The sequence below is a fragment of the Tachyglossus aculeatus genome, unplaced genomic scaffold (assembly GCF_015852505.1).
Source record: "Tachyglossus aculeatus isolate mTacAcu1 unplaced genomic scaffold, mTacAcu1.pri scaffold_122_arrow_ctg1, whole genome shotgun sequence".
NCBI lineage: Eukaryota > Metazoa > Chordata > Mammalia > Monotremata > Tachyglossidae > Tachyglossus > Tachyglossus aculeatus.
In genome coordinates, this window is record NW_024044851.1 from 223,040 (window position 1) to 235,786 (window position 12,747).

Here is a 12,747-nt window from a genome sequence, read left to right on the forward strand (position 1 = left end):
CCTCACCCTCCGCTCCTCTGTTGCTAATCTCCTCACCGTGCCTCGTTCTCGCCTGCCCCGCCGTCGACCCCCTGGCCACGTCATCCCCCTGGCCTGGAATGCCCTCACTCCGCACATCTGCCAAGCTAGCTCTCTTCCTCCCTTCAAAGCCCTACTGAGAGCTCACGTCCTCCAGGAGGCCTTCCCAGACTAAGGCCCTCCTTCCTCTTTCCCTCCTCCCTCTCCCCATCCCCCCGCCTTACCTCCTTCCCCTCCCCACAACACCTGTCTATATGTATATATGTTTGTACGTATTTATTACTGTATTTATTCATTTATTTTATTTGTATATATTTAGTCTATTTATTTTGTTAATATGTTTTGTTTTGTTCTCTGTCTCCCCCTTCTAGACTGTTAGCCCGCTGTTGGGTAGGGACCGTCTTTATATGTTGCCAACATGTACTTCCCAAGCGCTTAGTACAGTGTTCTGCACACAGTAAACGCTCAATAAATACGATCGAATGAATGAATGAATAAGCATCAAAGGAGGCTGCGAGGTCGACATGGAAGTTGGGAAGGGATTTGGGAAGACTTCCTGGAGGAGATGAGACATAAATTAATCGATCAATGATGTTTATTCAGCGCTTACTATGTGCACAGCACCGTACTCAGCGGTTGAGAGAGTCCAATACAACAGAATTAGCCGGCACGCTCCCGGACACAGGGGGAAATGTGCTCATGCTGAAATTTCCAGAACCAAGTGGAAAATTCCCCTTAGGATTCTGGCTGTTCTCTTCCTGAAGCTCCTCGATGGGGGAAGTAGGTATAAAAGGAAAGAGAAAGGGGACCGGGTGAGATGGGATCTTCAAAAGGCAGAACCATCACCTCTCCTGTTCTAGAAACAAATTCCAGTTTGGCGTCATTCCTTTCTGCTGCCTTCATTAATAACAATAAGAAGAAGAATAATAAGATGATTTTTAAGTGCTTACTATATGACAGGCACTGTACTAAGTGCTGGGGTGGCTACAAGATAATTGGGTTAGGAGCAGTCCCTGTCCTACATAGTGCTCACAGTCTAACTCCCCATTTTACAGATGTGGAACCGAGGCACAGAGAAGTTGCATGTCCCACTAGAGGTAACACAGCAGAAAAGTGGCAGAGCTGCATTTAGAACCTAGGTCCTTCTGATTCCATGTGGCATCTGGTGATCTTGTATCTTGTAGATACAAGATCACCAGATGCCACATGGAACACACAGTCTAAGGAGGAGGAAGAACGGGTAGGGAATCCCCATTTCACGGATGAGGAAGCTGAGACCCAGAAAAGTGAAGTGACTTGCCTAAGGTCACTTAGCAAGCAAGTGGTAGAGTGGTAGAGCCGGGACTGTGAGCCCGTTGTTCGGTAGGGATTGTCTCTATCTGTTGCCTAATTGTACTTTCCAAGCACTTAGTACAGTGCTTTGCACACAGTAAGATCTCAATAACTACGAATTAATGAATGAGTGAATGAATGAACGAATGAATTAATTAATTAATTAACCCAGGTCCTCTGACTTCCAGACCCAGATCTGTCCCCGTCTGCAGTTATTTTCTTTTCCTTACAGTATTTGTTTAGGACTTACCGTGTGCCGGGCACTGTACTAAGCTCTGAGGTAGGTTCAAGCTAATAAGACTGGACACAGTCTCAATCCCCATTTTACAGATGAGGAAACCGAAGCCCAAAGAAGTGAAGCGACTCGCCCAAAGTCACCCAGCAGACGAGCGGAATTAGCACCCAGGTCCATCCTGCCCACAGTCAGATCGAGTTAACTGCACGTGGATGGCAGAGGACAATGGGACCGGGACGACCGGCCTCATCCTGATGGGACTGTCGGACTGGCCGGAGGTGCGGCCGCGGCCTTCGACGCCATCTACTCGGCCATGCTCCTAGCCAACGGTGCCGTTCTCGCCCTCTGCACCGACCGCCGTCTCCACACGCCCATGTACTGCTTCATCGCCAACCTGTCGTTGCTGGACGTCTCCTGCCCAACAGCCGCAGTGCCCAAGATACTGCGGGACCTCACCACCAGAGACTGGCGATCTCAGCTGCGCTCTTCAGCTCTATTTCCTGGTGGCCCCGGCGGGGATGGACATCTTGCTCCTGGCGGTCACGGCGTCTGACTGTCGCTTGGTCCTCCTCCGCCCTCTCCGCTACACTGTTCTCATGGACGGGAGGGTGTGCGTTACGCTGGCGGCCGGGGCCTGGATGGCCCACTTCCTCAACTCCCACCTGCATGCGTCCTTCACCTTCATGCTGACCTGCCGCTCCAACCGAGTGGACCAGTACTACTGAGACGTCCCTCCAGTGACGGGCCCATCCCGTTCTGGCGGTGGGCGGGATCGGCGCCTTCTCCATCACTTTAGGCTCCTACGTCCTCGTCGCGGCCGCCATCTTGAAGAGTCGCTCGGCCGAGGGGAAGCGCCGGGCCTGGTCCACCTGCACCTCCTGCCTCCTGGCCGTCGGCCTCTTCTAGGGCCCCGCCATCTTCACCTACACCCGGCCGTCTTCCTGTCACTCTTCTGGAAGCGACAGACTCACGGACATGCTTTATGGCGTCCTCAACACCCTCACCGATAACCTGAGGAGCTAGGAGATCAAAGGGGCCCTCTGGAAGTTGCTGAGGCAGACGTTATGCCCCCTGGGATCTCTTCAGTACCCATAGGAGCGCTATGGACTGGACTCCCCCTAGAACCGGTGTGCTGGACCGAGCGCTTGGTAAAACGCAACAGGAGACTCATTCCCTGTCCACGGGGAGCTTACACTCCTCAGAAGCAGCGTGGCCTAGTGGAAAGCTCACGTAGCTGGGCGTTAGAGGACTTCATTCATTAAGTCAATTTTATTTATTGAGTGCTTCTTTTCATTCCTTCATCCATTCAATTGTTTTTATTAAGTGCTTACTGTATGCACAGCACTGTATGCAAGGTACATACAATATACGTACTTGGGAGAGTACAATATAAAAACGAACAGACCCTTTACCTGCCCACAACGAGTTCACAGTTGGTTCTGATTCTGGTTCCTCCATTTACCTGCTGTGTGACCTTGGGCAAGGCAATTCACTTCTCTAGACTGTAGCTTTAGAATGTAGCACTACACCATAAGCTCGTTATGGGCAAAGAATGTTTCTGTTCAATGTTACATCGTACTCTCCCAAGCACTTAGTTCAGTGTTCTGCTCACGATAAGTGCTCAATAAAATACGACTGAGTGCAGTAGATGAACTCTCTGTGTCTCAGTTCCTTCATCTGCAAAACGGAGGTACAGAATCTGTTCTCCCTCCTACTTAAACTGTGAGTCCCTTGTAGAACCTGATCATCCTGTGTCTACCACAGTGTCTAGTACACTGCTTGGCATATAGTAAGTGCTTTAACAAGTACTCTAATCAGTGAAACAGATCAAAGGGGTCTGACAGCTGATGGACTCAGAATTAAGTATTAAAGGAACAACTGAATCTATGATTTATTTGAATGTCTGTCTTCCTCTGTTGTCTTTAAACGTATTGTACTCTACCAGATGATGTTTGGTACAGTGCTCTGCAGACAGTCAGTACTTAATAAACACCACTGCTTGCTTGTTATATATATATATATATATATATATATATATATATATATACAAGTTTGGAGAAACAGTGTGGCCAAGTGGATAGAGCACAGGCCTGGAAGTCAGGTAACCTGGATTCTACTGTCAGCTCTGCCACGTCCCTGCTGTGTGACCTTGGGCTAATCACTTCACTTTTCTGTGCTTCAGTTTCCTTTTCTATAAAATGGAGATTCAAGTCATGTTCTCCCTTTTGCTTCGACCTGAGCCCCATTTGGGGCAAGGACTGTGTCTGATCTGATTAGCATGTATCCACCACAGCGCTTAGTATAGTGCTTGACACTGAGTAGGCACTTAACGAATGCCATAGTGTTGATGATGATGATGATGATGATGATGATGGTGATATTAATACTGCTAACATTGATATTACGATCATGTGTGAGAATGGGATACTAGCCACTTTGCTTCTTTGTGCCTCTGTTGTCTTATCTGGAAAATGGGGATGACGACTGTGTCATCCCCACATGGGACAATCTGATTACCTTGTATCTAACCCCAGCGCTTAGAACAGTGCTTGGCATGCAGTGAACGATTAACAAATGCCATGTTTATTATTATTATCATGTGTTTTAATACTCTTTTATATACCCTCCCCAACACTGAGTACAGTGTCTAGCACTCAGGAGGTCTATGATAGAATAAAAAGATCAAAGGTGATGGCACGTTATCTCTTTTGACCTGTAAACTTCTTGAGGGCAGGGGACAAGTGTTTTGTACTCTTCCAAGCATTGAGTACAGTACCTAACACGGTGTAGGTGCTCAATAACTGTCAGTGACAGATTGATCTCATGGATCTCCATTATACTGTAAGCTACTCGAGGGAAGGAAACGTATGACTTGCTATTCATTCAATCATATTTATTGAGCGCTTGCTGTATGCAGAGCACTGTACTGAGCAGTATTGTCGCATGTGTGCTTCAAGAATTTGAAGAAGCACGGTCCAGTGGAAAGAGCATGGGTCTGAGAGTCAGAGGACCTGGGTTCTAATCCCGACGCCTCCCCTTGTCTGCTGCGTAACTTCGGACAAATCACTTCAATTTTCTCTGCTTCAGCCTCCTCCTCGTAAAATGGGGATTCTATCCCTTTTATTCCTCTCCTCTACACAGAGAAGCCAGGTAATGTCTCTGTGCCTCAGTTAACTTATCTGTACAATGGGGATTAAGACCGTGAGCTCCATGTGGGACACGGACTATTTCCTATACGATTATCTTGCATCTATCCCACAGTTTTGCACAGTATCTGGCAAGTGGTAGGTTTTTACAACAAATACTATAAAATAAGCAGAGAATGAAATAGACTTGAGAGGCCAGTATGGGACATGGAATGTGTCCGACCTGATTTAGTTGTATCTACCCCTCTGCTTAGTACTAATATGATAATAATGATGATAATAATAATAATAATAATAATAATAAAGTACTTAGTATAGGATTAACACTCAGTAGGTGCTCAGTAAATGCCATCAAGTGATCGACTGTGTATTGTGTCTTTGGTAACTCCAAAGAGCACAAGAAAGGCTAACACAGAGAGCTTGTTTCCCTGAAGGATTGTGGGGAATATTTGTCACAATTAGGGAAAGTTGAAATCCTGATTCCATGCTTTTTTCGTTCTAAACGGTATTTGCTGAGTGCTTTCTACGTGCCAGGCACTGGAATAAGCGCTGGGGTCGATACAAGTTAATCAGGGTGGAACCGTCCATGTGCCACATAGGGCCCATAATGAATTTAACAGTCTAGATGTGGAGAGTGATATTCTCCCAAGCCTTTAGTACAGTGCTCTGTACAAAGAAGAAATTCAATAAATACTATCAATTGATTGATACATATGTATGTATATGTATATGAATTGTTATATTTATCCTTATACATACTTACACATTCATTTTTCTATTCAACCATTTCATCCTGACACATTTCATGTTAAATCCTCATTTTTACCTCAGCCTTTATTATTTTAAATACTTTTTATCTCTCCCCCCATTAATCTCTTTGAGGGCAAGGCAATGTGTCTCTTGCTTCTCTTGAACTCTCCTCTGTGCTTAGTACTTAGTGCTGAATGCTTAGTACAGTACAAAACTCAATTCTTAGCTCCATACTAAAGACCCAGTCGGCTCTTGATAAACATCGCCAATTGCTTGATTGGACGGGGAAAAACCAGCTGGAAACCAATCTTGTCCTGGGTAGAAATTTGGTGAATGGCCACCCTTGTGTGCATGTATACATGTATGTATGCATATGCATGGGTGAAAGTTTAGGTAATAATAATAATAATGATGGTATATGTTAAGCCCTTACTCTGTGCTGAGCACTGGTCTAAGCGCTGGGGGAGATACAAGGTAATCAAGGTGTTTCTCGTGGGGCACACAGTCTTCATCTCCATTTTACAGATGAGGGATCTGAGGCACAGAGAAGTTAAGTGACTTGCCCAAAGTCAAACAGCTGACAGGTGGCAGAGCCGGGATTAGAACCCACAACCTCTGACTCCCAGACCCGAGCTCATCCACTAAACCAAGACTGCTTCCCCCGCATAGGTAAACACTTACACGTCTGTATATGTGTTCATACATATGTGTGAGTGTAATCACGTGCATTTGTGAGTGTGTATTCATATATAGGTACATATGCACATGTATGTATGCTCCTATATGTGTGGGTGTATGTTTGCATATTTACATATATATGCTTGTATATCTGTGCACGTGCACATATGCACAAATTCATTCAATCACATTTCATTCTATCATATTTTATTCAGTTATATTTTTTGAGTAGTTACTATGTGGAGAGCACCGTACTAAGCGCTTGGGAGAGGGCAATTCAGCAACAAATTGAGACAATCCCTACCAAACAGCAATCTCACAGCCTGGAATGGGGGAGACAGACATCAAAACAAGTAAAAAGGCAAATATAGCATCAATATAAATAAACAGAATTATAGATATATACACATCATACATATAATGTATCTATGATGTATATAATGCATACATATGTGTGCGTGTGGCTGTGTAAATGTCACTACACTTCTCTGTGCCTCAGTTACCTCATCTGTAAAATAAGGATTAAGACTGTGAGCCCCACGTGGGACAACCTGATTACCTAGTATCTGCTGTCTACCCCAGATCTTAGAACAGTGCTTGGCACGTAGTAAGTGCTTAACAATTCCGTCATCATCATCATCATTATTATTATTATCATTCTTTGCACAGATCTATGGCTGCATACATACATATTCATATATGTACACCACATCCATGTATGTGTGTGAGCGTGTTTGTGTGTGTGTGTTTGTGTGTGTGTGTGAGTATGGGGCTATGAAAGTATGGGTATAAATGTCAATGTATGTATATGTGTGCATGTGTGTGTGTGTTTTCAATAACCTCGTCCACTGCATTTTAAGGTAGCCTCGAGGCCTAGACGAGAATCCAACTCGTCAGCCAAGGAAAAGTATGTGAAGAGGCATTGTCTGGGAGCTGGGAGCCTGGAAGACTTTGCTACAGTCAGGAGTGAAGCTGGCTAACTTCCCCAGTCTACACCGTCCTCGGTCTCCTCTCTGCTGGGACCGAGCCCGGGGTCACTCCTAGGACACAGCGGCCACGGTGGGAGAGGGTGTCAGCGTCCTCCGCCACCAATCTTGGCACTCCCAGAGATTCTTACCCTTACCTCTATCCCAGCAGCCCAGGAACCACCAGAAGCATCTCTTGCTTTGACACTTGGCTCTCCCCAAGCTAAAAGGAGCTCGGTGGAAATAGCAACCAAGCGTTGCCCATTGCAAAGAGGCTCTCGTGGACTCGTTAAAAGTGCGACGTGTGGAGAGCTTCATAAAGTTATGAATAAGTCACAAAGAGGTGGACTTCCTAACGAGGTCTCAGAGGACTACCAGCTAGACGAAGATATCAGCAGAGGCCTCTCGGGACTGAGGGAAACGAAAAATGGAGACGGTGGCTCCTGGAATAGTTTAGCCCCGCTCCCTAAAGGGAAATCAAGTCACACGGAGGCCCGGTTCTCACACGGTGAGGAAGGAGACGCGGGGGAAATGAACAGCGGATGCGAATGAATGCTGGACTTTATCCTGATTCATTCTCGGGCCTGCTTCCCTCCTACCCCTCCAAATTCCTCACTTCGCTGGACTCTGTTGGCACCCCCGGGCCAGCAGGAGGGATTTTATTGTCTCCTAGAGAGGAACCCCCAGCTCACACCCCAACTGAGAGGTGGAGGAGGAGCGTGAGAAGCAGTGTGGCCTAGTGTGTAGAGCCTGGGTCTGAGAGTCGGAAGGACCTGGGTTCTAATTCTGCCTCCTCCTTTTGTCTGTTGTGTTACCTTGGGCAAGTCACATCTCTGTGCCTCAGTCCCCTCATCTGTAAAATGGGGTTAAGACCTGGCCCAAACTGATTGACCTGTATCTATCCCAGTGCTTAGTACAGTATCTGGTACATAGTAAGTGCTTAACTGTGACTACCAACTCTGTTATGCTGTACTCTCCCAAATGTTTTGTCCAATGCTCTGCACACAGTAAGCACTCAATAAATTCCATTTATTGATTGTTTGACTGACTGATTACCTTTTGTAATACTGTCATATGTGACTTTACAAATCCTAGCCTAGTCCAGCACTGAAAGACATGAGATATGGGGTTGAGAATCGGCTCTACTATTTCTGGCTGTGTGGCGTATGGAAATTCCCTTAACTTCTCTGTGCCTCAGTTTCCTCATTTTCAATGGCATTTATTAAGCACGTACTATGTGCAAAGCACTGTTCTAACTACTGGGGGAATAAAAGGTGATCAGATTGTCCCATGTGCGGCTCGCAATCTTACTTCCCATTTTACAGATGAGGTAACAGGTACAGAGAAGTTAAGTGACTTGCCCAAAGTCACACAGCTGACAATTGGCGGAGCCGGGGTTTAAACCAATGACCTCTGACTCCAAAGCCGGTGCTCTTTTCACCGAGCCACGCCTCTTCTCATTTTACCGTTTTTCATTGGTAAAATGGGGTTACAATATCCGATTCCCCTCCCATTTAGAGGGAGGACTGTGTCCAATCAGTTCATCCTTTATGAATCAGCATTTATAGGACAGTGCTGGGTCCATAAGTAACACCGTTATAAAAATTGCATAGGCATATGTGCTGAGGAAAGGAAAAAAGTACAAAAGTGCAAAAACATGTTGGAAGGAAAGGTTGGGAATTAATCTGAGAAATCTTCCTGGAGAGATGGGATATTTTTTAGGAAGGCTTTGAAAATGAATTCATTGGGTCCAGTTCTCTTCTGTGGTATTAAAGGTATTTATTAAGTGCCGATTGTGGTCAATACACTATATTAAGCGCTTGGAAAAGTTCAACAGGAAGCAAAGGTCTTAGTACAGGGCTTTGGGTTCCAATCCCGGATCTTTCTGCTGCATGACCTTGGGCAAGTCACTTCACTGCTCAGGGCCTCATTTTCCTCATCTGTAAAATGGGGATTCAATACCTGTTCTCCCCTCTAGACTGTGAGCTCAATGTGGGCAGGGAATGTTTCTACCAACTCTGTTATATTGTCCTCTCCCAAGCGCTTAGTACAGTGTCTACACACGGTAAGCACTCAATAAATACCACTGATTGATTCATTCCTCTAGGCTGTAAATGTATTTTGGGCGGGGAATGAGTCTACCAACTGTGTTTTATTGTACTCCCCAAGGGCTTAGTACCGTGTTCTGCACACAGGAAATGCTCAACAAATATGATTGATTGATTGATTTATTGATTGATTGAAGGATTCTCCCTTCTACTTAGCCTGTAAACCCCATGTCAAACAGGAACTGTGCCCAAATCGATTATCTTATATTTTCTCAATGCTTAGTAGAGTGATTGGCACTGAGTAAGCACTTAACAAATACCACTACTATTATTATTGTTATGAGAGTATTTATTATCAACTGATATTAATAATAAAACTTATTTATTAAGTCATTATTAATAAAAATCAGCTTTCTCACCTCTTTGGCAATCAAAACCTCCCTTGGCGTTTTTGCACACGTTGGTTTGCCTCTTCGGCTATACCAATCGATCAATACATCGTATTTATTGATCGCTTCCTGTGTGCAGAGGACTGTGCTAAACGCTTGGGAGAGTAGAGTATAATAGAGTCGGCAGATATATTCCCGGCCAACAACGAGCTTACAGTCTAGAGGGTCTCACACGGCAGACAAGAGGTGGAGCCTGGATTCTAACCCAGGTCCTTCTGACTCCCCAGCCTGTACTCTATCCATTAGGCCATGCTGCTTCCAGCGCTTAGAACAGCGCTCGGCACACAGTAAGTGCTTAACAAATACCATAGTTATTATTCTCACTGGAGAAGGCAATACTCACTTCGAACCTATAATGAACTTAGTGCTATATCCTCGGTATCCCTTACCCATGCCCTGCTTCTCGTGGACAGGGTTTCTTGGTATCGATCAATCCGACAATTAATCAATCAATCACTGATCAATAGTGTTTATTGAGTGCCGTTTGAGTGCTAAGCACTGCGCCAAATGCTTGGGAGAGTAAACAGAAACAAGACCCAGGGTCAAGTAATCAATCGCATTTATTGAGCACCTACTACATACAGAGGATTGTGCTACTACTACTTCCACTAATTATGGTATTTGTTTAGCGCTTAATATCCGCCAAGCACTGTTCTAAGCTCTGGGGTAGATACAAGGCAATCACTTTCAACACGGTCCCTGTCCCACATGGTGCTCAAAGTCTCAATATCCATTTTATTCATTCTTTTCATTCATTCAATAACATTTATTGAGCGCTTACTGTGTGCAGAGCACTGTACTAAGCGCTTGGAAAGCACAGTTCGGCAACAGATGGAGACAATCCCTACCCAACAACGGGCTCACAGTCTACAAGGGGGAGACAGCAACAAAACAAAACAAGCAGACAGGCATCAGTAGCATTTTACAGATGAGGTAACCGAGACACAGAGAAGTGAAGTGACTTGCCGAAGGTCACAGAGCAGACAAGTGGCAGAGTCGGGATTAGAACCCACGACCTCTGACTACCAAGCCCATCCTCGTGCTGCTAGGCCGTACTAAACACTTGGGAGGGTATAATAGAGGTAGAAGACCTGGCCCCCCTTTTCCTCAGCTACCTCTCCCCTCCTCATCGCCCCACCTCACTCCCTTGCTCTACACCCCCACCCCACAGCACTTGTGTACATATGTACATATCTATAATTCTATCTATTTACATTAATTTCTGTTTACTTGTTTAAATGTATATAGATCTATAATGTATTTATTTATATTGATAATATTCACTCCTGTTTACTCGTTTTGATGTCTGTTTCTCCCCTTCCAAACTGTAAACCCGGTGTCGGCTGGGATTGTATCTCTTTACTGCTGAACTGTACTTCCAAGCGCTTAGTACAGCGCTCTCGCACAGTAAGCGCTCAGTAAATACAATTGGATGAATGAATGAATGGTCCTTACCCTCTAGAAGTTTACACTTTAATGGAATGAGCACTTATTCTGTCCACAGCACTCTACGGTGCACTTGGGAGAGTAGAATAGAGGTAGAAGATCTGATCCCAGATTTACACTCTAGTAGTATCACCTGAACACCTACTGGGTACAGAGCATTACACTGAGCATTTGGGAGGGTAAAATAGAGGTAGAAAATCTTTATCCTTGCTTTCAAGGAGCTTTCACTCTAAAGGGGATGGCAGACATGCATTGAGCAGTGTGAAGCAGTGTGCCCTATTGGAAAGAGCCCGTGCTTGGGAGTCAGAGGACCCAGGTTTTAATCCCGGCTCTGCCATTTGTTTGCCATGGGACCTTGGGCACGTCGCTTGGCTTCTCTGAGCCCCAGGTACCTCATATCTACCCCAGCGCTAAGAACAGTGCTCGACCCATAGGAAGCGCTTAAGAGTGAAGGAATACTGCAACTGAAATGGGAGTGTTCAAAAGGACTACAGGAGAATGTGGGTGCAAACGTGATAAGGCTCTCGCATAGGATATCAGATAAGCACATTTTCCCGTCGTTTGCCATCAGATATGGAAATTATCCCTTGTACTCTTCAGGTTCTCCAGCTGGTGAACAGAAAGTGATTTTGAAGTGCCCCCAGCAGGATGGCTGAGGAAGGGGTACATGAACTGAGGAAGGCAAAGTCTCTTCCCTCAGTTGGCTGACAGTCTTGTTGAGGTGAAGTGGGTGAGCTAAGCAGCTTGGCTTAGAGGAAAAGGTCCGAGCTTGGGTGGGTGGATGGGTCAGAGGTTGTGGGTTCTAATCCCAGCTCCGCCACCTATCAGCTCTGTGACTTTGGGTAAACCGATTAATTCACATTTTACAGGTAAGGTAGCTGAGGCACAGAGAAATTGAGACTCTGAACCCCACGTGGTACAATCTGATGACCTTGTATCTACCCCACGCCTTAAAACAGTGCTTGGCACATAGTAAACACTTAACAAATACAACAGTTATGAAGAAGCAGCGTGTTTTAGTGGAAAGAGCACAGGCTTGGGGGGCATTCTGGTCATGGGTTCTAATCCCGGCTCTGCCACTTATCAGCTGTGTGAACCTGGGCAAATGACTTAACTTCTCTGTGCCTCAGTTAACATCATCTGTAAAATGGGGATTAAGACTGTGAGCCCCATGTGGGACAACCTGATTACCTTGTATGAACCCCAGTGTTTAGAACAGTGCTTGGCACATAGTAAGAGCTTAATAAAAACCATTATTATTACAATGGTCAGCGTGCATTTGTATCCTCTTCCACGGACTCTAACGGATTAAGGTGGGAAAATATTTAGTTGTTCATTATGCTCCTCCATGAAGCAGCGTGGCCTAGTGGATAGTTCACAAGCCTACGTTCTAATCACGGATCTGCCACTCACCTGCTGTGCGACCCTGGGCAAGTCACTTCACTTCTCTGAGCCTCTGTGACTTCGTATGTAATGTAGGGATTTTGACTGTGAGCCCCATGTGGTACAGGGACTGTGTCCAACCGGATTTGCTTGTATCCACCCCAGCACTTAGTTCAGTGCCTAGTACATAGGAAGCGCTAACCAAACACCACAGTTATTTGTATTATTGTTCTCTGGGCCTCAGTAACCTCATTTGTATAATGGGGATTGAGACTATGAGCAAGTGGGACAGAGGGA

At 45.5% G+C, this 12,747-nt stretch overlaps 1 pseudogene; it reads left to right on the plus strand.

Moving 5' to 3' along the window:
• The first annotated feature begins 1,797 nt into the window (after positions 1-1,797).
• Positions 1,798-2,608, plus strand: LOC119922720 (annotated as a pseudogene).
• Positions 2,609-12,747: the final 10,139 nt, after the last annotated feature.